The 23651-nt window shown below is 44.7% G+C and overlaps 1 long non-coding RNA gene across 1 annotated transcript; it reads left to right on the top strand.

The window, feature by feature from the left end:
• Window positions 1–12890: 12890 nt before the first annotated feature.
• Window positions 12891–20883, top strand: LOC129528979 (uncharacterized). Its single transcript, XR_010132301.1, has 4 exons — window positions 12891–14508; window positions 14959–15069; window positions 15304–15472; window positions 20406–20883. It is a non-coding gene; the product is annotated as an uncharacterized lncRNA (long non-coding RNA).
• The last annotated feature ends 2768 nt before the right edge of the window (window positions 20884–23651 follow it).

Genomic DNA, 23651 nt, shown 5'->3' on the forward strand with positions numbered 1-23651 from the left:
GTTGCCGGTTCCACCTTCAAAACACATCTAGATGATCTGTTCACTGCCTTTACTTTCATGGCCACCACTGGGCCAGACCACCGCCAGCTGTAGGCAGCATCTGACGGGTAGCTATTTGGGAAGGCTGGAATATGGGCCAAAGAAAACAGCATAAAATTAAAGCATAGAGAAGTTTTATCTGGGGGAAGAGAATGAATGTACCATTCTAACATATATGTCCAATGCATTAACCTGGTTCAAGTTAGCTTGCAGGAGTGAAAGAAAAATAAACAATAAAAATGAAAAATCTTATTTTACCTTCATTTATTCCTTCTCTAATGCTCTCGTTTTCTTCATGTGGAACAAATTTCTCATTTATATTGTTTTCCTTCTTGAAGAACAAGACCCAAAGTGATTCATAGGCAAGTTTGAGAAGCACTGTGTCAGGTGCCTGAGGCATGGCAGTTGGTCATAAAGGCTGGTAAAGAAAAATAATTCTGTTCCCTAAATTGCAGCTGTAGTAACCACAGGGACAGAATTCTGAAACAGCAAGGAATGGGTAGTTAGGATCCCTCAGACTCCTCTACTGCAATGTCCTTCACTTACCGGCACTTGAGAAAGGAAAGTCGTAGCAGAGTGTTTGAGACTGCATTTTTTACTTTTACTTTTTGAGATAGGATCTCACTCTGTCACCCAGGCTAGAGTGCAGTGGCACCATCTCGGCTCACTGCAATCTCTACCTCCAGAGCTCAAGTGATCCTCCCACCTCAGCCTCCCAAGTAGCTGGGATTACAGGTGCACGCCACCATATCCAGCTGATTTTGTATTTTTTTTTTTGTAGAGATGAGGTTTTGCCATGTTGCCCAAGCTGGTTTCAAACTCCTGGGCTCAAGCAGTTCATCTGTCTCAGCCTCCCAAATTGCTGGGATTACAGGTGCGAACCACCATGCCTGGCCCCAAGACTGTATTTTGAAAGATTTCCAATTTACAGAAAAGTTGTAAAAAGAGATGGTCAGTTTTATTTGTCATCTTGGGTAGACTATAGTCCTCAGGTTTTCAGTCAGACACTAATGTAAGTGTTGTTGTCAAAGTAGTTTGCAGAAGTGATTAAAGTTAACAATCAGTTGAGTTTAAGGAAGGGAGATTATCCTAGATAACCTGGGTGGACTTGATGCAATCAGTCCAAAGGCCCTAAAAACAGAACTCAGTTTCCCTGAGGAGGAAGAAATTGTGACTGTGGACAGCGGTGTCAGTTTGTGTCTGAGAGCCCCAGCTGCCCTTCCTGAGGATCTACCTTTTTTGTTTCTGCCAGCTACCACCACTGCATAAGCCGATGGCTTACAACAAGGCACGCCTTGGAGATATTGCGGGTTCTGTTTCAGACCACCACGGTAAAGTGAATTTTGCAATAAAGTGAGTCACACATACTTTTTCATTTCAAGTACATGTAAAAGTTATGTTTACACTATACTGTAGTCTATTAAGTTTGAAATAACATTATATCTAAAAACAATATATATACCTTTGTTTAAAAATACTTTATTGGTAAAAAATGCTAACAATCATCTGAGCCTTCAGTGAGTTAAAATCTTTCTGCTGGTGGACAGTCTTCCTTCAATCCAGTGGCTGCTAATTGATCAGAGTGGTGGTTGTAAAGGTTGGGGTGGCTGTGGCAATTTCTTAAGATAAGACAACAATGAAGTTTGGCACATTGATTGACTCTCCCTTTCACCAAAGATTTCTCTGTAGGCCCGGCACGGTGGGTCATGCCTGTAATCCCAGCACTTTGGGAGGCTGAGGGGGTGCGGATCACTTGAGGTTAGGATTTCAAGACCAGCCTGGTCAACATGGCGTGGCAAAACCCTGTCTCTATTAAAAATACAAAAAAAAAAAAAATTAGCCAGGCGTGATGGCACAGGCCTGTAGTCCCAGCTACTTGGGAGGCCAAGGCAGGAGAATCACTTGAACCTGGGAGGCGGAGGTTGCAGTGAGCTGAGATCACGCCACTGCACTCCTGCCTGGGTGACAGAATGAGACTCCGTCTCAAAAAAAAAAAAAAAAAAAAAGAGATTTCTCTGTAGCATGAGATGCTGTTTGATAGCATTTTACCCACCAAAGAACTTCTTCCAAAATTGGAGTCAGTCCTCTCAAACCTTGTCACTGCTTTATCATCTAAGTTTACATAATAGTTTAAATCCTTTGTTGTCATTTCAACAGTTTTCACAACATCTTCACCAGGAGTCGATTCCATCTCAAAAAACAGCTCTCTTTGCTCATCCACAAGAAGCAGCTCCTCATCTGTTCAAGTGTTATCATATGATTGCAGCAATCCAGTCCCATCTTCGGCTCTACTTTTCAATAAGTTTTTATTTATTTGCATTATTATTTCAATAGCTTTTGGAATACAATAGGTTTTTGGTTGAATGAGTGGATGGATGAATTATGTAGTGATATAGTAATAAAACAGTTCCTGGATGAATTATATAGGGTGAATTCTGAGATTTTAGTGCACCCATCACCTGAGTAGTGTACATTGTACCCAATATGTAGTTTTTTATCCTTCACCCCCCATCCCAGCCTCCCATTTCTGAGTCTCCAAAATCCATCATATCACTCCTTATGCTTTTACATACCCATAGCTTAGCTTCCATTTATGAGTTAGAACATGCAGTATTGGGTTTTCTTTTCCTAACTTACTTCACTTAGCATAATGGCCTCCAGCTCCATCAAAGTTGCTGCAAAAGACATGATTTCATTCTTTTTTATGGCTGAGTAGTATTCTATGGTACAACATTTTCTTTATCCACTCGTTGATCAATGGGTACTTAGGTTAGTTTCATGTCTTTGCAATTATTAATTGTCCACTTGTAATTATTGTTCTCTTTCTCTTTCTACCATATCTGCAATTACTTCCTCTGCTAAAGTCTTGAGTCCCCCAAAGTAATTTATGAGTGCTGTAATCAACTTTTTCCAAACTTCTGCTAATGTTGATATTTTGACCTCCTCCCATAAATCGCAAATGTTCTTAATAGCATTTAGAATGGATAATCCTTTCCAGAAGGTTTCAATGCACTTTTCCTTGATCCATCAGAGGAATCGCTATCTATGCCAGCTGTAGCCATATTAAATGGATCTCTTAAATAATAAAACATGAAAATCAAAATTACTCCAGGATCTATGGGCTGCAGAGTGGATTTTGTGATAGCAAGCATGAAAACAAAATTAATCTCCTTGCACATCTCCATCAGAGCTCTTGCGTAACCAGGTGCATTGTCAATGAGCAGTGATTTTTTTTTAAGGATTTTTTTTTTTTTCTGAGCAGTAGGCCTCAAAATTGGGCTTAAAATACTCAGTAGACTATGCTGTGAACAGAAATGCTATCTTTGTTTTATCTGTAGAGCATAGATTTATCATAATTAGTAAGGGTTGTAGGATTTTTGAAATGGTAAATGAACATTGGCTTCAATTTAAAGTCACCAGCTGCATTAGCTCCTAACAAGAGAGTCAGCCTGTCCTTTGAAGTTTTGAAAACAGGCTTTGACTTTTCCTCTCTAGCTACAAAAGAAGGTGGTAACTTCTTTCAATAGAAGGCTGTTTCTTCGACATTGAAAATCTGTTGTTTAGTGTAGGCAACTTCATCAATGATCTTAGCTAGATCTTCTGGATAGCTTGCTGCAGCTTCTACATCAGCACTTGCTGCTTCACCTTGCACTTTTACGTTATGGAGATGGCTTCCTTTCTTAAATGTCATAAGCCAATCTCTGCTAGCTTCAAACTTCTGCAGCTTTATAACCTCTTCCAGCCTTCATAGAAGAGAGTTAGGTTCTTGTTCTAAATTAGGCTTTGGCTAAAGGGAATGTTGTGGTTGGTTTGATCTTCTATTCAGACCATTCATACTTTCTCCATATCAGCAATAAGGTTATTTCACTTTTTTTTGAGACAGGGTCTTGTTTTGTCACCCAGGCTGGAGTGCACTGATGCAATCATAGTTCACTGCAACCTTGAACTTCTGAGCTCAATCCTATTGCTTTAGCTTCATGGGTTGCTGGGACTACAGATGCACATCACTGCATCTGGCTAATTGTTTTTATTTTTTGTAGAGACAAAGTCTCACTTTGTTGTCCAGCCTGGTCTTGAACTCCTGGGCTTAAGTGATCCTCCTGCCTCAGCCTCCCAAAGTGCTGGGATTACAGGTGTGAGCCATTGCACCAGGCCTATTTCACTTTCTTGCTATTTGCAGGTTCACTGGAGTAACACCTTTAATTGCTTTCAAGAATTTTTCCTTTTTATTCATAACTAGGCTTTTTGGCACAAGAGACATAGCTTTTGGCCTGTCTTGGCTTTCAAAATGCCTTCCTTGCAAAGCTTAAATCAGTTCTAGATTTTCGTTTAAAGTGAGAGATGGTGGAAGAGATGGTGCAACTCTTCCTTTCACTTAAACACTTAGAGGCCAATGCAGGGTTATGAATTGGCCTATGTTTTTCTTTCTTTCTTTCTATTTTTTCTTTTTTATCCAGAGATGGAGTCTCACTCTGTCACCCAGGCTGGAGTGCAATGGCTTGATCTCCACTCCTGCAACCTCCGCCTCCCAGGCACAAGAAATTCTCCTGCCTCAGCCTCCCAAGCAACTGGAATTACAGGTGTGTGCCACCACGCCAGGCTAATTTTTGTATTTTTAATAGAGATGTGGTTTCACCATGTTGGCCAGGCTGGTATTGAACTCCTGACCTCAAGTGATCTGCCCGCCTTGGCCTCCCAAAGTGCTATGATTACAGGCATGAACCACTGTGCCCGGCCTAATTGGCCCAATTTTAATACTGTTGTGTCTCAGGGAATAGAGAGGCCCGAGGAGAGGGAGAGAGATGGGAGAATGGTTGGTTAGTGGAGCAGTCAGCACACATAGATTAAGTTTGCAGTCTTATGTGGGTGCTGCTCATGGCACCCCAAAACAATTACAATAGTAACATCAAACATCATTGATCACAGATCATCATAGCAGATATAATCATGATAAAAATGTTTGAAATATTGTGAGAATTACAAAAGTGTAACACAGACACATAAAGTGAGTACATGCTCTTGGAAAAATGGTGCCAATAGACTTGCTCCTCTCTGGGTTGCCACAAACTTCCAATTTGTAAAAAATGCAATGTCAGCAAAGGATAATAAAATGAAATATGCCAGTATATCTCTTAATATATCTCTCTTACTAGGTCTGTAAGTTGGTATATGGTATTAATTTAACTTATATATGGATTAATACCATATACCAACTTACAGTCCTCGTAAGAGAGAGGTTGAACCCTGAGTGATACACATCCATATGCCAACTTTAGCATTTGCTTCTCTCTATTTTATATATACATACATATATTATAAATATTTATATATATATATATACACATATATATGTACACACGCACACATTTACATATTAGAGGGTAAGTTGTAGATATTATGGTTTTTTACCCCTAAATACTTCTGCCTAAGAAAGAAGTTCTAGCTTGGTGTGGTGGCTCACGCCTGTAATCCCAGTACATTGGGAGGCCGAGGTGGATGGATCACCTGAGGTCAGGGGTTCAAGACCAGCATGGCCAACAAGGTGAAACCCCGTTTCTACTAAAAATACAAAAAATTAGCCAGGTGTAGTGGCAGGCACCTGTAATCCCAGCTATTCAGGAGGCTGAGGCAGGATAATCGCTTGAACCCAGAAGGCAGAGTTTGCAGTGAGCTGAGATCGAGCCATTGCACTCCAGCCTGGGCAACAAAGAGCGAAACTCCATCCCTCCACCCCCCCAAAAGAAAAGAATAAAAAAGAAAGAAGTTCTTCTGAAGAAAAGGCTTTCTGGTACTTGTTGTCACATAATTATCAGATTTAGGAGATTTAACACCAATACACAATTATCTAATAGTAGTTCTTTTAAAAATTTATCCAGTTATCCCCAAGATATCCATTCCAGCATTTTCCCATCTGCTCCCGGATCAAATCCAGGATCTCACTTTGCGTTTTGTATCATGTTGCTTTAATGAACGTGCATGGGAACAACTGCTGTCCTGTTTTTGTCCTCCATGTCATTGACAGTTTTTGAGGAATACAGAACAGTTGTTTTTATAATAATATTTTACATAATTTATAACCTTATAAATTTGAATCTTTTTGTTTCTTGATGATTAGACTTGAGGCCAACACTTTTGACAGAAGCTTCGCCTGGGTGAGGCTGTGTCCTCCTCAGTGTATCACATCAGGAGGCCCAGGATGTGAGTTTGTCCTGTTACTGGTGACTTGATGTTGATCATTATTTAAGGCAGTGTCTGCAGGTTTCTCCATAAGTTTCTCCATACTTATTGTTAATAAGTGACCTATGGGGAGATGCTTGGAGACATTATAAAATACCCTGTGCACCAGTCACTCCCCCCAGTGGTTTTAGTGTCTATTGATGACTCCATCCAAGTATGTTATTGTTCTGTGGTTGCTTCCAGGCTTTTAAATGCTGTTCTTTGATTCAGCCTGCAGCAGGCTGTTAGGGAAGGCTCTTCCTTCCTAACACAGAGTCCCAAAACACTGGGCTTCAAGGGAGGTGGTGGTATATCCCTGTCTACAAAATATTTTGTGCACTTCCTTTTTCCTGAGCAAGATATAAGGTACTCTGGGCCTGTTTTGTTAGGACACCTCTTTTTAAGACCTGAAGATCTTATGGAAAATGGCAGCCTTCCGTTTTAGCTGTCAAAGTCTACAGGCTTTAACTATGCCGGCTGGTGGCTGGAAGTGGGTCCAGGCAACAGTTCAAAGTCAGAAGCCTGAGATCTGTGTCCTTCAGAGGGCTGGTGGCAGCTTGTGCCTGGGCATCTCAGCCCTGGAGGGGAGTCAGGAAGGAGCCCCTGAAGAGGTGAGCCAGTAGCTGACTCTGGGCCAGTCCAAGGCCCCTACACACGACCCAGGCCCAGGCCCTGCCTCCCTATGGTGACCGTGCTGCTGAGCTGAACTCCAAGGGTTGCTGCTCCTCCAGCACTATGGTGAGGGAGAACTTGATCTTTTTTGAGACGGAGTCTCACTGTGCTGCCCAGACTGGAGTGCCATGGGGTGATCTCAACTCACTGCAACCTTCCAGGTTCAAGCGATTCTCCTACCTCCGCCTCCTAAGTAGCTGGGACAACAGGTGCTTGCCACCACACCCGACTAATTTTTGTATTTTAGAAACAGGGTTTCACCATGTTGGCCGGGCTGGTCTCGAGCTCCTCACTTCAGGATTTGATCTTCTTAGGCACTGTGGGCCTCTCCTCCCTCTCTCCCTCTACTTTCCCTTTGGCCCTCACCCATTCTCTGCCATCTGTGCTCTCTTATTCTGCAGTGGTGGCCACCCTTCCTCCACTCTGTGGCCCCGGGACCCTCTCCTTCCTCCCCTCCAGTGTCAGATCAAGGGAGGCCACATGGAGACTGCCCATGGCTGACCATGCCCTAGAGGGTCTCACCCCAGTCACAGAGCAGACTCCTGTGGGGAGCTATGCCAGGCACCTCCCCCAGGGTTTCTGCTTTAACTCCTTGGGGGGAGGCCCAGGCATTCATCGCTTTCAACCTGCACAGGTGATTCTAGAGTCAGACAGGAAGTGTCAAGGGCCATGGATTAAAAGGTCAAAGCACAAGCTCCGTGAGACAAGGGACTAATCTCTCCTCAGTCTAAAAGTCACATCAAAGATTTAGCAGTCAAGGATGGGGGGAAATTCTGCTGTGCATTTATTTTAATTCCCTACCAGGGCAGACCTGGAGGTTTTCTTTGGGATCCCACCAAGCCCTGCTTGAGCTGAAAAGCAAGAAGCACAGGTAGCAGGTAAATTCAGGTGCTCCTTGGAGCAGCTGTTAAGCTGGGGCTGTGAGGCACTGCCTGGATCCAAGTCTTTAAAACAGAACAATTGTACTAAGATATTAAGAATACACACACCCACATCTTACCAAATGTTTTCATTTTCACAAGAAAAACACCATGTGCTGAGTCTTAGCTGCAAATCCTGTGAAAATCCCAGAAGGCATGGCTCACAAGTTCAGACTTGTATCACATGCACGTTACAGAAGGCGAGGCTTCTCTAAGCCCCAGGGCAGGTGGGTAATAGAGACCAGCACTGCAGCAAATTCCAACATGCATCCAATCATGGTCTCAGTTGGCTACCTGGCTGTGTTGAGAAGCCAAACTCTCAGCAAATGTTACTCATAATTTGCAAGTCAGAAGTCTCCATTCCCACCCTCTGGTTGTGCTGACCCAAATCCCGCTGGCCAGGCAAGAGTCCAAGGGCTGTGTGGAGATATGGGGCCAGGAGAGCTGTGGCAGAAAGGTCATCCTATTACTGTGTAGGTTTCTTTCTAACATAGCCACCATAGTGTTCAGGAAATTTAATTCCACATCACCCGAGACTGTGAGAACTAGTGAAAAGAGGTCCTGATGGAGGGCAAGGGAGTGAGGAGGACTTGGATGGGGCAAGGCTGGGAATAAAGAGGTAGAGGCAGGAATGGAGGGTGGGGCAGAAAAACAAAGGTTTTTAAGCTAACTTGCTATTTACCTGCACCCGGTCCTCTTATATGTGCCGCCTCATTTAACCTTCAAACAACCCCGGGTGACATTTCCCCTGTCTTATAAATATTAAAACAGAAAACTGAAGACAAGCACATCCTTCACAGTTAGGCAGAAAGGGGATGCAAACCAAGTCTGTTCCTTTTCTGCAGAAGTGGGAAGTGTGCCAAGTGCAGAGACAGGGGTCTAGAAGACCAAGGAGGAGGCAGATAGGGGAACTGGGAAGGGAGGGACCCCTGCAAAACCAGGAACCCCACATGCATCAAGCCAGAGCCTGAGGAATGAGGGAGGCCCTCGTGTTTGCTTTGCCAACTGCGGTACAGATAACAGGAAAATAACCTGGCCTATCTTTATTCGTAAGCATCCAGATATTCTGGCAATCGTTTATGTAACCTTCAGCTTACACTTGCTTCTCAGTGACATTAAACTCAAGTCCTAAGATCAGAAGAGCTAAATCAATGACAAAACATGCTCAGGGTTTTGGTGGTGATACTTCAAGGAGAAGAAGAAGTTAGTGCAGAGAATACACTTTTTAATGATATGATCAGTGGTGGGAATCAAAATCTTACCCCGAAGGAGTTTATTAAAACAAAACAAGTAATTGATGTTAGAAAATGTTCTTTCTGGCTCCTTGCAGAATCCTTTGGGGATTCGGAAGCAAATTTCTTAAGCAGTCTGAATTCTCAAAATTTAGTCCAACATTCTTCATTAACAGGCCTGGGTAAATGCAAGCTTCGTCCCTTCCAGAATTTACATTTCTCCTTATGAGAACAGAAGAGGGTAGAATAAAGGAGTTTATTGTCAGCCCACACTCTCGTACTTAAAACTCACGGCAGAAATCTCAGGCTGGCACCATTGCCACTTCACTTGGATGGAGAGCAGCATCTGGAATATGTTAGAAAAGGCCTTGCTGTGCTGCAGAAACCGGAACATGGGGCTTGGTCCAGGCCTCAGCCCGGAATTGGCTAAATACACAACACTTTTGTAAAACGGCATTGACACAGGCTTTTGTTTCTCCTCTGCTTCGAACCCCACGCACGCCCATTTGGTGCCCAGCCTGACACCCACCCCCGCACCCCCACATAGGTGATCCGGACTTGGCTGCTTGGGCTGCAGGGATGCCAGCCCGTCAGGCAGGGCTCCCCCTGAGGACCGGGGGGGGGGGGTTCCCTCAGCACCCTCGCTTCCTGGGTTGCATTCAGAGGGCCGGTGTTGCCTTCTTTTCACTTCCTCACTGAGAGACTGGAAAAGGGCCAGACCTCTCCCACCCCTCGGGAGGAAGTTCAGTTCTTTTCCTTCCCTCTTTCACTTCCCCCTGCCAAGCCTGGAGCACGCGAAGGACCGGCCGAGGGTGGGCAGGCCCCGCCCTGTGCTCACCAGCGGCTGGGCAGTCTGGGCGGAGGAGGGCACCAGCAGGAGAGAGGTCCTACAACTCCGAGTTCGGCAGAAAGGCCTCCCCGGGAGGGGCTGGGAGCTCCCCCAGCAAGGGCAGGCACTTCCCCTCCCTTTGGCCACTTGGCCCTGGAGGGCTTCTTTGGAGATAAATCCCACAGAAGGGGAGGGGAAATTATGTGACTCAGGGAAAAACGCTATGTGGAGTCCCATGTACTCACAATCTCTCTGGAGGAAACTAGGCTTCACCGTCGCCAGGTGACAACGAAATGCCCTAACCCCGGGCTGCCAGCAGCACAGGGCCATGGAATCCAGGGAGAAACAAGCTCTGAGCTGAGGGGTGTGTAAAATGCAGGTTCTGAATCGGTAGCTCCGGGGCGGGCCTGAGCTCTGCATTTCTGATGCTCCCAGGGATGCTGATGTTGCTGGTCTGGGGACCGCTCTGAGGTCAGGGCTGTGGAGGGCAGGCACCAGGCTGAGCAGCGGCACTGCTGGTGCTGAGTCAGCTCTTCCCACAGCCCCTGAGGTCTGGAGTGCTTCCCGTTGGGAGATTTACTAGTTTTCTTGCTTGGCTACCCCGGCATTAGGCATTAACAGGTACGGTAAATGGGAATACATGGCTACAGTTGAGTTCTAGTGGGCGAAATGTCCAGTTACATGTTAGCTGCAACCCTCAACAAGCAGAAGTGAATAATCTATTCGGCTACTCCACAACACAGAATGTGTGCCTATGTTTCTTATGATAGCACGAAAGTAATGCCTTAGAATTACTAATGACTCTGAAGCCTCCAGTTATTTTAAAGGTGCCGTCCTAGTTATCTCTTGGAAATACATTGAGAAAAAACAACCCTTTCACAGTAGCCCAGTGACCTTTCTACAAACTTACGCTTGTGAAGGAATCTTTAATATTTTAGATCCTTAGCCAAATGTAATATTTTACTTTAATCTTCTGAACTGGACATTTGCAGCTTTAATGTTTAATTTTGGGGGGCCAAGTCATGTCTAAACGGGCTTCTTCTTTGAGATCCCCCCTTTTGCATGTTGTGGAAAAAGTCAGAGCTTCCCCTGTACGGAAGCTGAAGAAGCCAGACGCCTTGTCTTCCTGGTCCCAGAAGGTAGGGCATGACACCTATCTTCGGGTCAACCAATCAGATATTCCAATTCTGGATTTTAAATTGGGAATGGATTATATAAAGAGACGGGACAGTGGGCTAGGAGAGGGGAAATGCCATGTCCACGTGCAAGGCTGTGGTGTTGGAGGGCCTGACAGCTGTCCCTCACCCATGGCACTAGGTGGCAGGGCTGCAGCTTGCTCACCAGGGAGGCGTGAGGTGTGACCTCGGTCCTGCTGCAGCGGCATGCCCACTCAGTCTGCGCTCACTTGCCAAGCCTCGTTATCTAGGTTCCCATAGGTTTGTGAACCACCTTGCTTCTTTTCAAATGAATCTTTTTTCTCCTAAGTCAATTAGACTTGGTTTTATTTATTTGTAGTCAAGCACCCTGGAATGTACCATGCTTCTCACCTTTAAAAAAATCCCATTACAGGTATAAAAGACAGCACTGATTAGTTTCCTTTCTTTTTCGATTCCTAACTGCTGATTCAGGAACTTCTGGGATTCTCAATAATTTTTAGCATAATAAAATAACATTACTGCCATCATAAGTATATTTAGAACACAACTTCATGTCATTTGGTGTGTGATTCCTAGAGCATTATTTGAGTGTGTATTGCATAACCTAATAAGTATCTTTTCCAATGAAGTATTACTTTGCTGGATGTCTTATGTCCAGCAAGGCGTGGCTCTGTCTGCTTGAGACCCAGATATACTAAGTCCAAGAGGGTAGCTGTGCAAGGAGAATCTGTGTCTTCAAAGGTTAGCCATAGTGTGCTTTCATTAACAGAAGATCATGAATACCCCCAAGTTAGCTGCTGGGCATCCTGATAATTAATCAGGATTTCCTTTGCAGATAGTATCGGGCATACCAACCAATCACATCATCATAACATTCTCTGATGTGTGGTCAGGTATCTTCTAGGGAAACTTAACTGCTCACTGACATTGACAAATAGATGCCACAGAAATGCCCAAGGATTTTAGAGCTGACAATAAAACAGAAGAGGAGAGTACCCTGGCACTTACTGCAAGTTTTACATTTCCAACTCATCACTTTGGTGCAAGGATTGCATTAATAGTACAAGCAGCGTGGGCCAAATGATCTTGTCATGAAGGCGAACAGTTAATTACCACTTCCTGGAACTTGTGTGAAAATAAAAATTTTACCTGGAACTTAGTTGTGTAAAAATAAAAATTAAGAGGCTAACATCTTTAATGCCAGAATACAACACAAAATGGCTCCATTGCTTGATGAGTAATTGAAGGAGTTTCTGGAACTTCCTACAGCCCTGTTAGAGTTAGTAGTTTAGGAAATGGTGTTTGGGCATGGAGTTAAGGCCACACACACACACACACACACACACACAGACACACAGACACATACACATATACACACAGACACATACACACAGACATATGCACACACACACACACACACACACACACGTTTCCAGATCAAGCCAAGGGTGGAGCTACTTATTCTCTCAGCCCAATAACGAGATGCAGATGAACTGAGAAAGAAGAGAGTTTATTTCTGTAACCAGGTACGGGGAGAAAGAAGGCCAGGAAAATATCGCCAGACCAACTCAAAATCACAAAGTTTTCCAGAGCTTATATAACTTCTAAGCTGTATGTCTACATGTAAGTGTGCAATCACCTAAAGACATAAGTGATTAACTTCTTCTAATCTATAACTGAGGTCTGAGTCCTGAAGACCTTCCTTTGGCGCCTCAGTAAATTGACTTAATCTGGCTGGGTCCAGGTGCTGGGGTGATTACCCTTATTTTGTCTCCTGCTAACTCATGGAGGTTTGGGGAGTTCCTTCAGACCCCAGTAAACTTGTTTGTGGAGGTCTGCGGAGTTTCTTCAGACCCCAGTAAAAACTTGTTTAATCTTAAATGGGTCCTGTTAAGAATTCCTTCGTTATCTTGTCATACTTCAAGGCCCAGGAAAGGCCTGGGCAAAACTCTTGGTGGGCTTTTGTTACATTCCAGCCTTTGCATAAGGGGACTGGCTCTCTAGGCTTTTAATATTTAACTTAACCACTTAGTCAGTGCTGAAACAGTTGTTACAGAGGCCTGCCTGTTCAGCCGTTAGTGAGACGTGGCCTGCCACACACAGACACACACACAGACATACACACAGACACACACACACACATATATACACGCATACACAAACCACATACATACACACTGTATTAGGGTTCTCTAGAGGGATAGAACTAATAGGCTAGATGTGTATCTAAAGGAGAGTTTATTAAGGAGAATTGACGCACACGATCACAAGGTGAGGTCCCACAATAGGCCATCTGCAAGTTGAGGAGCAAGGAAGCCAGTTTGAGTCCCAAAACCTCAGAAGTAGGGGAGCCGACTGCAGACTTAAGTCTGTGGCCAAAGGTCCAAGGGTCCCAAAGCTGAAGAACTTTGGGTCCGATGTTTGAAGGCAGGAAACATCCAGCACAGGAGAAAAATGTAGGCCAGGAGGCTAAGTCAGTCTAGTCTTTCCATGTTCTTCTGCCTGCTTTTATTCTGGTCTCGCTGGCAGCTGATTAGATGGTGCCCACCCAGATTAAGGGTGGGTCTGCCTTTCCCAGTCCACCCACTGAAATGTTAATCTCCTTTGGCAACACCCTCACAGACACACCCAAGAACAGTACTTTGCATCCTTCAATCCAATCAAGTTGACACTCAATATTAACCATCACACACACATAGACATACACATACAGACATACACACAAATACATACACACACACATATGCACACATACACTCATACACTCATCTACACACAGACATACAAACACACACATATATAGACACATTCACACACACGTATGTATACACATGCACACACACATACACATACATACACACGTGCACACACATACACACACAGACCCACAGATACAGACACATACATATACACACACTCATACACACACAGGCATACACACATACAGACGTACACACACATATGCACATATACACATAAACACACACACACAGACACACACACAGACATACTCATACACACACAGAGATATACATACCCTCATAAAAGTCCAGCTGGGCTGGGCCTTCTCAGTGTGGGCTGTGCCCCCAGCTGGGGGAGAGGCCACTTTTACATGACCTTTTCCACTTGGCCTGCCCTCCTCCATTCTCTGGCCTCTGGCTTCCTGCCTGTCCTTATGTAAACGTCTGAATCTTAGGCTTGGGCAAAGCAAGTCCTCAGAGGAGCTTGGATTGTGGGAATGAAGAAACTGAACAAAATAAGGGCTTAGGAAAACTATGGAAGCTTTGAGATTTGTCTCCATTGCGAGCTGGATGGAAAGAGGCTTCACAGGGCCTCTGGAATTCAGGACTTCTTAGAATTGGCTGCCCTGAGACCTGATATGAACCCAGAACTTGATCATTCCACGTGATCAAATTCGACTCCAGCTGTGGCTCAGCCTCATGGTGAGTTATGATTACATCACCCCTGGCAAGCCAAAGGTGGGGATGGAAAAGAAAAAACTCAGGCAAAATTAATATAAGTAGAATGGTTATATGGCCCAAAGGTAAAAACTGCAACTTGGTTGCATAGATTAAAGTTGCCCTGAAGATATGCTCCAATTAGCAGCAGTTGCAAGTGAGTTTTTAAAGAAAAAAAAAGGCCATTTCTAAATTGTTTGCCAAGAATTTACGTTAAGATAACATATGCTGTAAATTGGCTATACATTTTTCCAGGATGGGGAAGATAATGGGTGAGACAGGTCATAAGGAATAGAATGCCTTTAAACAATTGCCCCCAGCCATGCGTAGGAAGGACATGACTAAAGTCCCACACTCACGTCTCTCTGGGCCTGATAGGTTTTGCACACCTCGCATAGCCCACACTGCTCTGGCTATTTTTCTGTGGTCTCTCAGGCATTGGAACCGTGGGAAGCGAGTCTCCTGCCCATCTCTGTTCATCCCAGACAATTGCAATTGTGGAAGGACCCTCCAATGACATTGGACACTGGAGGCCCAGAGAAGGAAGTAAGTAGAGCCGAGAAGGGTGTATTTCTGATTTGCAATTTCATTTTAATTTCAGTTATCTCTGATCTGGTTTACACATTATATGATTTTAAATGGGGACTTTAAACACTCCTCTGCAACAGCCCTGCTGTGGGATTCTTGTTTTTGCAGTCATGGTAAAAATCAACTTTTTTTCTTGGTTTTAATTTTGAACTCACCTTCTTTTCCCCATTTTGTTGTCTCCTAAATGCTTAGGTCCTCTGAAGAGAATAAAATAGTCCACTTAAAGCAACACCAGAAGTCTCTTGGGATATGTGAGGACAATAGCTCCCTGTGTGTGCTGGAGACCTTGGACAAAGTCCCCAAGTCATATCCATACCTACAAGGTGTCAGAAGAAAAGATTACAACACATCCCATTTAAAGGTCTTTATTGGCTTTGGTTTAGAGGCTAGAATTGGGCAATACATCATTCATAAAACAAAGAGTGTTTGATGAGCAGAGCTGAGGAAGCGGAGGGCTGAGGATAGCAGACAGAGGACAAAAGCAGAGGTATTCATCTGCCTGAAGAGAGTTAAATGCTGTCCTCTGAATCCGAGAGATGGGTAGCTGTTAGGATTTGCCAAAAGGAGACTATTTGTTTATTTGGAGACAGGGGCTCGCTCTGCCTCCTGGGCTGCAGTGCAGTGGCACAATCACGTCTCACTGCAGCCTTGACCTCCCAGACTTAAGTGATCCTCCCACCTCAGCCTTTCTAGTAGCTGGAATTAGAGGTGTGCACTACCATGCTGCACTAATTTTTTAAATTTTTAGTAGAAACAATCTCTTGCTATGTTGCCCAGGCTGATCTCAAACTCCTGGGCTCAAGCCATTCTTCCACCTCTGCCTCCCAAAGTGCTGGGATTACAGGCGTGAGCCACCGCGAAGGACCAGAAGGAAATATTTAAAGCTCTTGTTTCTAGTCCTTGTAACAACCATCTTTAGTACTTGTTATGGAACATAGATTGTTATGGGGGCAGCCAAGGGTTCACTTGGAATAAGAGTGGAGAAGATGCACCATGGAAAATGGGATAACTCATGCATTAGTCAGCTGCTGTTCCCTAGGAAAAACCTTAGCATCTCGGGGGCTGACAGCAACAAGCTATACCTGTCATGCTCTGCCGCCTGAACATGGGCTGGGGGTCAGTGGGTCTGGTGCTGGCTTGGCTTGTGTCTTCATGCTGGGGTCCATGCTGAAGGGGTGGTGCCTGTCTGGGCCAGGTTCTTCTCATGGAGGCTCAGAGGGGAGCAGGAGGACCAGCCTCTCACACATGCAGGGTTAAGGTCTCTGCTTGTCCCATGTGTTAACATCCTATAGGCCAAGCAAGACCCATGACCATGTACAATGGCAATGGGGGCCTACTCTGCATTTTCTGGAAAGAGGCGCTGCTAGCTGCATGGCACAGGGCATGGATGTATACTTTAGTTCCAGCGAGGGAGCCAGCTGTCCATCCATCCTGTCACACCCCCGAGAATCTTGGAAAAACACTGTTGTGACATGGCATATATGCGCCCAGGAAGCAGGTGGATTTCGTGCTGGCAGTGGTTGGCTGAACTCCTGCTATCTAGGCTGACTTTTCTCTGTCTCCTCTGTTCCATCCTGGGATTTTTCTGGGAAGTGTTGGCTTCTCAGGAGTCCTCCAAGTGCGGACAGCTCGCTTTTCAGGACCTCTCTCTTTCTTCTCTATAAAATGAGCAGGTCAAAGGCCATGGCTTCTGAGAGTCCTTTTTAGGCCTATAGTTTGTGATCTGTTGATTACTGTGTTACTCTGGATGAAGAACTTACCCCCTTCTACCTCCATTCCCACCTCTATCCATTGCTGGCAATGTGGTACCAGACTCACAGGCCCATCCTTGTGGGGGTGTTCATGTGGGAGAGGGGGCTTATGGTGAAAACGCAGGAGGAAACAGAAGAAGGGAACTGGGAAACAGTAGTGACCCCCCTGTGCTGCAGAGGGAGGTGCAGGTAGAGTGAGTGGTGGGGAACGTGGCTGTCTCTTGTGAGGCAACACATCTGGTGGAAGCAGAGGCTGCTTCTTCCTCAACCTCTGCCCATGCATTCTCTTCAGTGCCCCAGTCCCTGCCGTCTCACACCCCGTTTCTATGCTCCAAGGAACAGTACAGGGTGTGGACGCTGGTGAAGCACATCCTTAGTAACCAGCTGGCCTGTAGCTTCATGGTGCTGTGGCTTGGCTGGAAGTCCATGCTAGGCTGGAAAGCATGAGCCGGGACTTTCCAACAAGCTGAGCCCACAGGACTGTGCATGCTGGATGGGGCTGGGGTCTCAGTGCTGAGGCAGCACTTTGCTGTATTTTCAATTTTTAATTTTTTGTAAAAGATAAAAAGATGATGGAAGTATGTCAGGAGGACACAGGAAGCAGCTTAAAGGGGCTCTACTAGTCAACTCTGAGAAAATTTAAACATTCAGATAAATGATAGTAATAGATTACAATTCATTGAATAAAATAAAAAACCATGAGTCTTCTAGATCTGTGGATAAATAGATGATTAACAAATAGAGAGATGGAAAGATAGATACAGATAAAGGAGAAAAGTTCTTCCTTGGAGTAAAAAGAATGCCATTAATAAATATAGAAAAAATGAAGCAATTTTATTTTTCTATATTCATTAGAAAAGAAGTAATAATAAACTTTTTTATTGTAGTTTTGAAGTGACTTCAAACTTACAAAAAGCAGCGAGAGTAATATAAAGAGCTCCTGTACACACCCAGACCCTCCCACTCCTCACATTGTGTCTCGCGCGCTTTTCCGTCTTTCTATATGTGTACGCACTGTTACAGCTTTTCCTGAGCCATTTCAGAGCAAGCTGCAGGTGTGACTCCTTTTGTCCTTAGACATTCTCATGTGTGTCCCCTAAGGCCAAGGACATTCTCCAGCACAGCCTCAGTGCAGTGAGCGGAATCACGGCACTAGCATGGGTCCACACTGTCGTCTAATCTGTCGTCCATGCAATTCATCAACCGTGTGTCGTTGTCAGGCCGCCTCAGTTTCCTCTGATCTGAAACAGTTTCTCAGTCTTTCTTATCTTTGTGATCTTGTCATTTTTGAAGATAACTGGCGATTTCATAGAATGTCCTCAGCTGGGCTTTGTCAATGGATGAGATTCAGGCTATGCAGATTTTCAGAGGAGAATTGTAGATGTGATCTTGTGTCCCTCATTACCTCCTACCAGGAGGCCATAACATCGCTGTCCCATGGCTGACAGACACTAACTTTGATCTCTAGGTTCAGATGGTATCTGACAGGTCTCTCCACAGTACGGTTTACTCTTCTCTCCTTTATAATTAGGAATTATTTTATTGAGCAATACTTTGAAATATGTATTTATGTCTTACTTATAATGTTTTCACTTTTGCTTTCTAGCTTTAGCATACAATAATAATTCCTGCTTGAATCAATTGTTATTATGATTGCTTTCAAATTGTATTCCTAACTTCGTTTTTAAAAAATACTTATAAATGGCATTCATTCTACTGCAAGGAAACACTTTTCTCTTTTACCTACCTATCCATCTATCTGTTAGTCATCTATTTTGCTATTGATCTATCCCACTCATGGTTTCTTATTTTACTCAGTGAGTTATAATCTATTGCTCTTGTTTATTAGAATGTTAAAATTATCTCAGAATAGGCTAGTGGGAGCCCCTTTAAGCTGCTTCCTGTGTCCTCTTGACATATTTCCATCATTATTTGAGCCTATCCTTACTTTCTGACATAACAAGAAGTCCCAGATTTATGTTTTACTTTCTCTGATCCAAGCTGAAAATCAGTGGTTGGAATCCGCAGTGAATGCAGAAAGCAATTCCCGCGTGCTGCCTGTACTCACCACTCCTGGAATGCCGTGAGGCCTCAGTCAGTGGTTCTCAACCTGGGGCAATTTTGCTTCCCAGGGCACATTTTGTAGTGTCTAGGGATGTGTTTGGTTGTTCCAATTTGTAAGGCAGGTGCTACTGGCATTTAGGGAGAGAGGGCAGGGATGCTGATCAACATTCTGCAATGCACAGGACATTTCCTAGGTCTCACATGGCCACAGTGCAGAAGTTGAGGAACCTTGTTCTTGGCCTTGTCTGTTGGTCAGTGCTACAAAATACACACAGAAACTTACCCACATGTAGATAGCTATTGTTCTATTGCCTATTTACGTATTAAAAACTCTGAGTTAATATTGACACCAAACCCAATGCAATGAGATTCTTTCCAGTCTCCTCCTTTCTATAGTTGTGGCTCCTTTCTTGGACAATCATATATCTTAATTCCATTATCATCAATATATTTACTTTCTTTCTGTGTACTAGAACTCACAGAAGGTGAAACATTATTCTAGATCAGTGTTTCCAAATTTATCTTCACAGGGCACTCTTTCTCATGGTTGCTGATACATGTTAGCCCTTCCCCGCAAAACACAAAGGGTATGAGGAACAGAATCGTCTAGGAAAGTTGGAAGAGAATTAATCAGATTCTTATCACAAGTATTTTATGTTTTAATGAATATTCTAATGTGCATTGCTATCTCTGAATGGAGGCTTTTGTATACAGTATAATTTCAATGTATTCTTCAGGGAATCTTTGAAAATGTAATTATCAATATATATTAACTCATAGCCACATTTGTGCTGTGTGCAACAGTTTGCAAACACTGTTTTAGATCTTTTGCACCCTGCAAGGAGTTTTTCTAGATTTTTCCATGAACATAAAGAGTTTCATGCTTTTGAGGAAATTCATTACTGAGAAATATTTATACAGCAGGTTTTCTCTGTACTAGTACACTATTGCATGAGACTGTGTATGTGTGTATGAGATTGTGTGTGTGCCTGCACCTGAACAAGGCACCAATCCATCAGGAGCCTGAGAGCTGCCCACTACAGGTCCGTTGATGGCTCACTCCATTCAACAGCTCTTGTGTTCCCCCGGAAGCCCTCATTGCTCTTCTCTGAGGTCTCTGGGTTCCCACTGCAGCATTTGTTATCACTGTTGGAGTTCAGTAACACCGTGGCATTTTCCTAGGGTAGCATCACATTGAAGATGCACTCACTTTACCTCCTGTGCTTCCTACCAGTGGGCTCAACCTACTCCAAGGCACCCTCTTCTGGTGAGAATCATAGGCCTAGAAGGAAAGAAGGGGGTGTCTATCAGCTGCCGTGCCCATGCCTCTCTGCTTCCTTTGTTCCATGCACATGGCACACTGTCTACTTGCTCAATGCTGTGGTCTCAGCCCTAGCACCGGACTCAGTAAGGAATTAGTTGAGTGAATGAATGGATTCTCCAACAATCTTTATAAAATATGTTTTCCACATTTTTCAGACAAGGAAACTGCAACAAAAGGTGTCAGACCCCACACTGTGATCTCATCACTGCTGAGCTCTGCCTGGAATCTTGGAACTCTCCAGCGATCTCCTCTCCTTAAGAGTGGACGTGGGATGCCTCCACACATTCAGTCAAAATAAGGTTATGGTGTGCCTGTTGTGTGCTAGGAATTATCTTCTCATCAGAAAAAGAATCTCTCTATGTTTTGGGAATATGTGAAGAACAAAATGATGATGTGTAAGAGGTTCTTGCTAAATTGCTCGGCACAGAGAAGCCCTGGAGAAAGGGTGACAGTGTTGCTGGTGGGGGCTCTGCTGGCTGGTTTCCAGGACTCTTCTTCTGGGACAGCTTGTGCTTCCTGCCACTCTCCCCAGCGTCATTTCTTATCCTTCCCCAGTTGCATTTTGATATTTCCTTTTAAGATTTTACTGTTTTTCAAAAGATCCAAAAGTGATTAAAACTCTAGCCATTGAAATGGCAGTTCTAACAAGTCGTCTTAGAGTCATTGTCACCTCATGGGGCTGCTAGCAAACTATCCATATGAAATCATCTTATCCACACTGGGAAAGTCTCTGACACACCCATAAAGGCATATTCATCCAGTATGCACACTGAGTGTCCTCCACATTCCACAGATTGTGAGAAGCACAGACACGTTACAGAGAATGAGATAGATACAATATTGCCTTAAACGAACTGGTGGCCAAGCCAAATTCTAACTGCAGAGAATGATCAGGAAGGAGCGATTTGAGGAAATAACATGTGAGCTAGACTTTTAAGGAGGAGAAAACAGCCAGCTGCAGAAAGCCAACAAGAATGGTGTTTAATGCAAAGAAAATCATAAACCGACACCTAGCTGGAAATGATCCTAACCTGTGGAAGCTCCTGAATTGAGTGAGGAACCGGCCGGCAGGAGAAGTAAGCAGACTGGGTTTGGTGGATGAGCAGATATCAATTCCTGCCACACCTTGCACACTGTGCTGAAGAATTTCTATTTTACTCCAAGTGAAATGAGAAGCCTTTGCAAAGTTTTACCAGGACATGACCAGACACCTTTTATATTATTAGAAGGCTGGCATGGCCACAGGGAAGGAACAGGCTTTTAGTCGGTGAGAATGGGAGGGTGGAGAACAGTCAGGAGGACATTGCGGTTGCTCAGGAAAGAGAGGACAGTGACCTGGGCCTGTGCCGTGGCCAGGAGGTGGAGCACAGGAGACTCAGGATGCCTGTGAGAGGTGGCGGGGCAGGACTTGCTGAGGGCTGGGGTGAGGGTGCAGTGAGGAGGAAAGAACAGAACTCCAGCCCAGGCCTGAGTAAGTCACAGGATGGTTACTCAGCCAAGGCAGAGGTGAGGATGAGAAGATTGTCAGGGCTGGGCCTTTGGGGAGGAATCCAGAGCGATCCTCATAGAGTGTTGGGGCGTTATGCATGTAGGACTGTGGATCTCAAATGCCACCCCGTGGATCCAGCTTAGAGGTTCAGGTTTTATGAGAGTGCAGGGGAGGGCACCTCTCAATTTTGATCACGGACTTCGTTTGGGGCAGTACCACGTGGTTTTCCATTATGAATTAGTGATAGTCAATTTTAATCTTTGCCAACCATATTTGGGAAATTAACGTTAGCAATTCTTAATCTAAAAAAGCATGGATTACAGGAACCCAGAGTCTATAACCCATGGCTTGGAAGGTGTCTGAGAGGGATCCTGGGCTGTGTCAGATTTCGCAGAGAGGGTGGGTGGCTGACCTCTGAGAAACGGAGGGTGTCTGACAGGAACTAACGTGGGAAGAGTCTCGCAGAGCGGCAGTCTTCCTACCCCACGATAAAGAAGGTGACAATATGTTGAAATATGACATGTGAAGATGAAGACATCATGAAGAGAATCCTCCAAGGTGGCAGATAAACCACAAAGCTACAGGGCAATTCCTGTGCCCACAGCCACCTGCCCTGTAAATCCCGGCATCCTCCACTTCACCACAGTGACCAATAGAGGGCAGCATTCACCCACGGATGACCAGCCCCTCAGGTGCCTTTTACTCCAGCTTCACCCTGGGGAGGAGGCTCTGAAGGTGGCCCTGGGGTCGACATAGGGTCTGCATTGAAGGAAGAAGCTCTACTAACTAAACACTCCCTGAGTGCTGTATGGGTTCTGCAGAGGCCCCTCTGCTTGGCTCTGTCCTTGCTGCTCTGGGCTACAGGGGTGTGCAGGGTTTTATTGATCAGAGCAATGGCCAGTAGATGGCATAGCCTCCTTTTCCTGCAGCTGTCCCCATGGCCCTGCTGGACAGGCCCAGAACGGACCCTCTCAGAAGACAAGGACTCTCTCAGGGTGGGTGATGAATATGTGGACACCTCTGTGGACAAGTCTGTTTTCTTTCCTCTCTTTCACTCTTCCCCCTTCCGCTGTTATTACTGTTCGCTCTCTTCCTCCCCTCCCCCTTTACTAAAGCTACCCATCTCCCATCTCCTTCTCGCTCATGGTCCCTTCTGGAGGTCAGAGGTGTGAATGCCAGGGAAAATCTACTTTTGTTCTTGTGGTTAACAGGGACACGTGATCCATTTGTGACAGACACAGTTTTCCATCCACGATGAGGTGTCTAAGGAGAAGATTCACCTTAGTCCCGATCAGATAAATCACTAGACAGTGGAACTCTCTTACTGGTACCTGCTCAGGCCTGGTGCTTACATTCCGCTCCAAATAGCTTCATCCTCTCCCATAAAACATAATATCACCACCATCTCCATCCAAGCAATCACGATTATCATCACCACAATCACCACTGTCCCATCAGCATCACTGTTATCACCACTGTTGTAACCATCATCATTAGTGTCACCATCACTATCTCCACCAACATCACCATTAACATCCTCACTACCATAAGCATCATTATCCCCATTATCATCAACACCCCCATCACCACTAGTACCATCACTGTCAACCACCATTACCATCACCACCATCACCATCATTATCAACACTATTGCCATTGCCATCACTATTACTACTAACATCACCATCACCACTATCACCACAACCACCACCATTACCATCATCACTACCATCACCACCACCATTGTCATCACCATCACCACCACAATCACCATGGTAATCCTCATCTGTAACACCATCATCGTCATGACTACCATTACCAGTATCAACATGACCACTATAACCACCATCATCACCACATCACTATCTTCATTACCATCATCATCACCATAATCACCACCACTTTCACCACC

This window comes from Gorilla gorilla, chromosome 21, assembly GCF_029281585.2.
Source record: "Gorilla gorilla gorilla isolate KB3781 chromosome 21, NHGRI_mGorGor1-v2.1_pri, whole genome shotgun sequence".
Classification (NCBI taxonomy): Eukaryota; Metazoa; Chordata; class Mammalia; order Primates; family Hominidae; genus Gorilla; species Gorilla gorilla.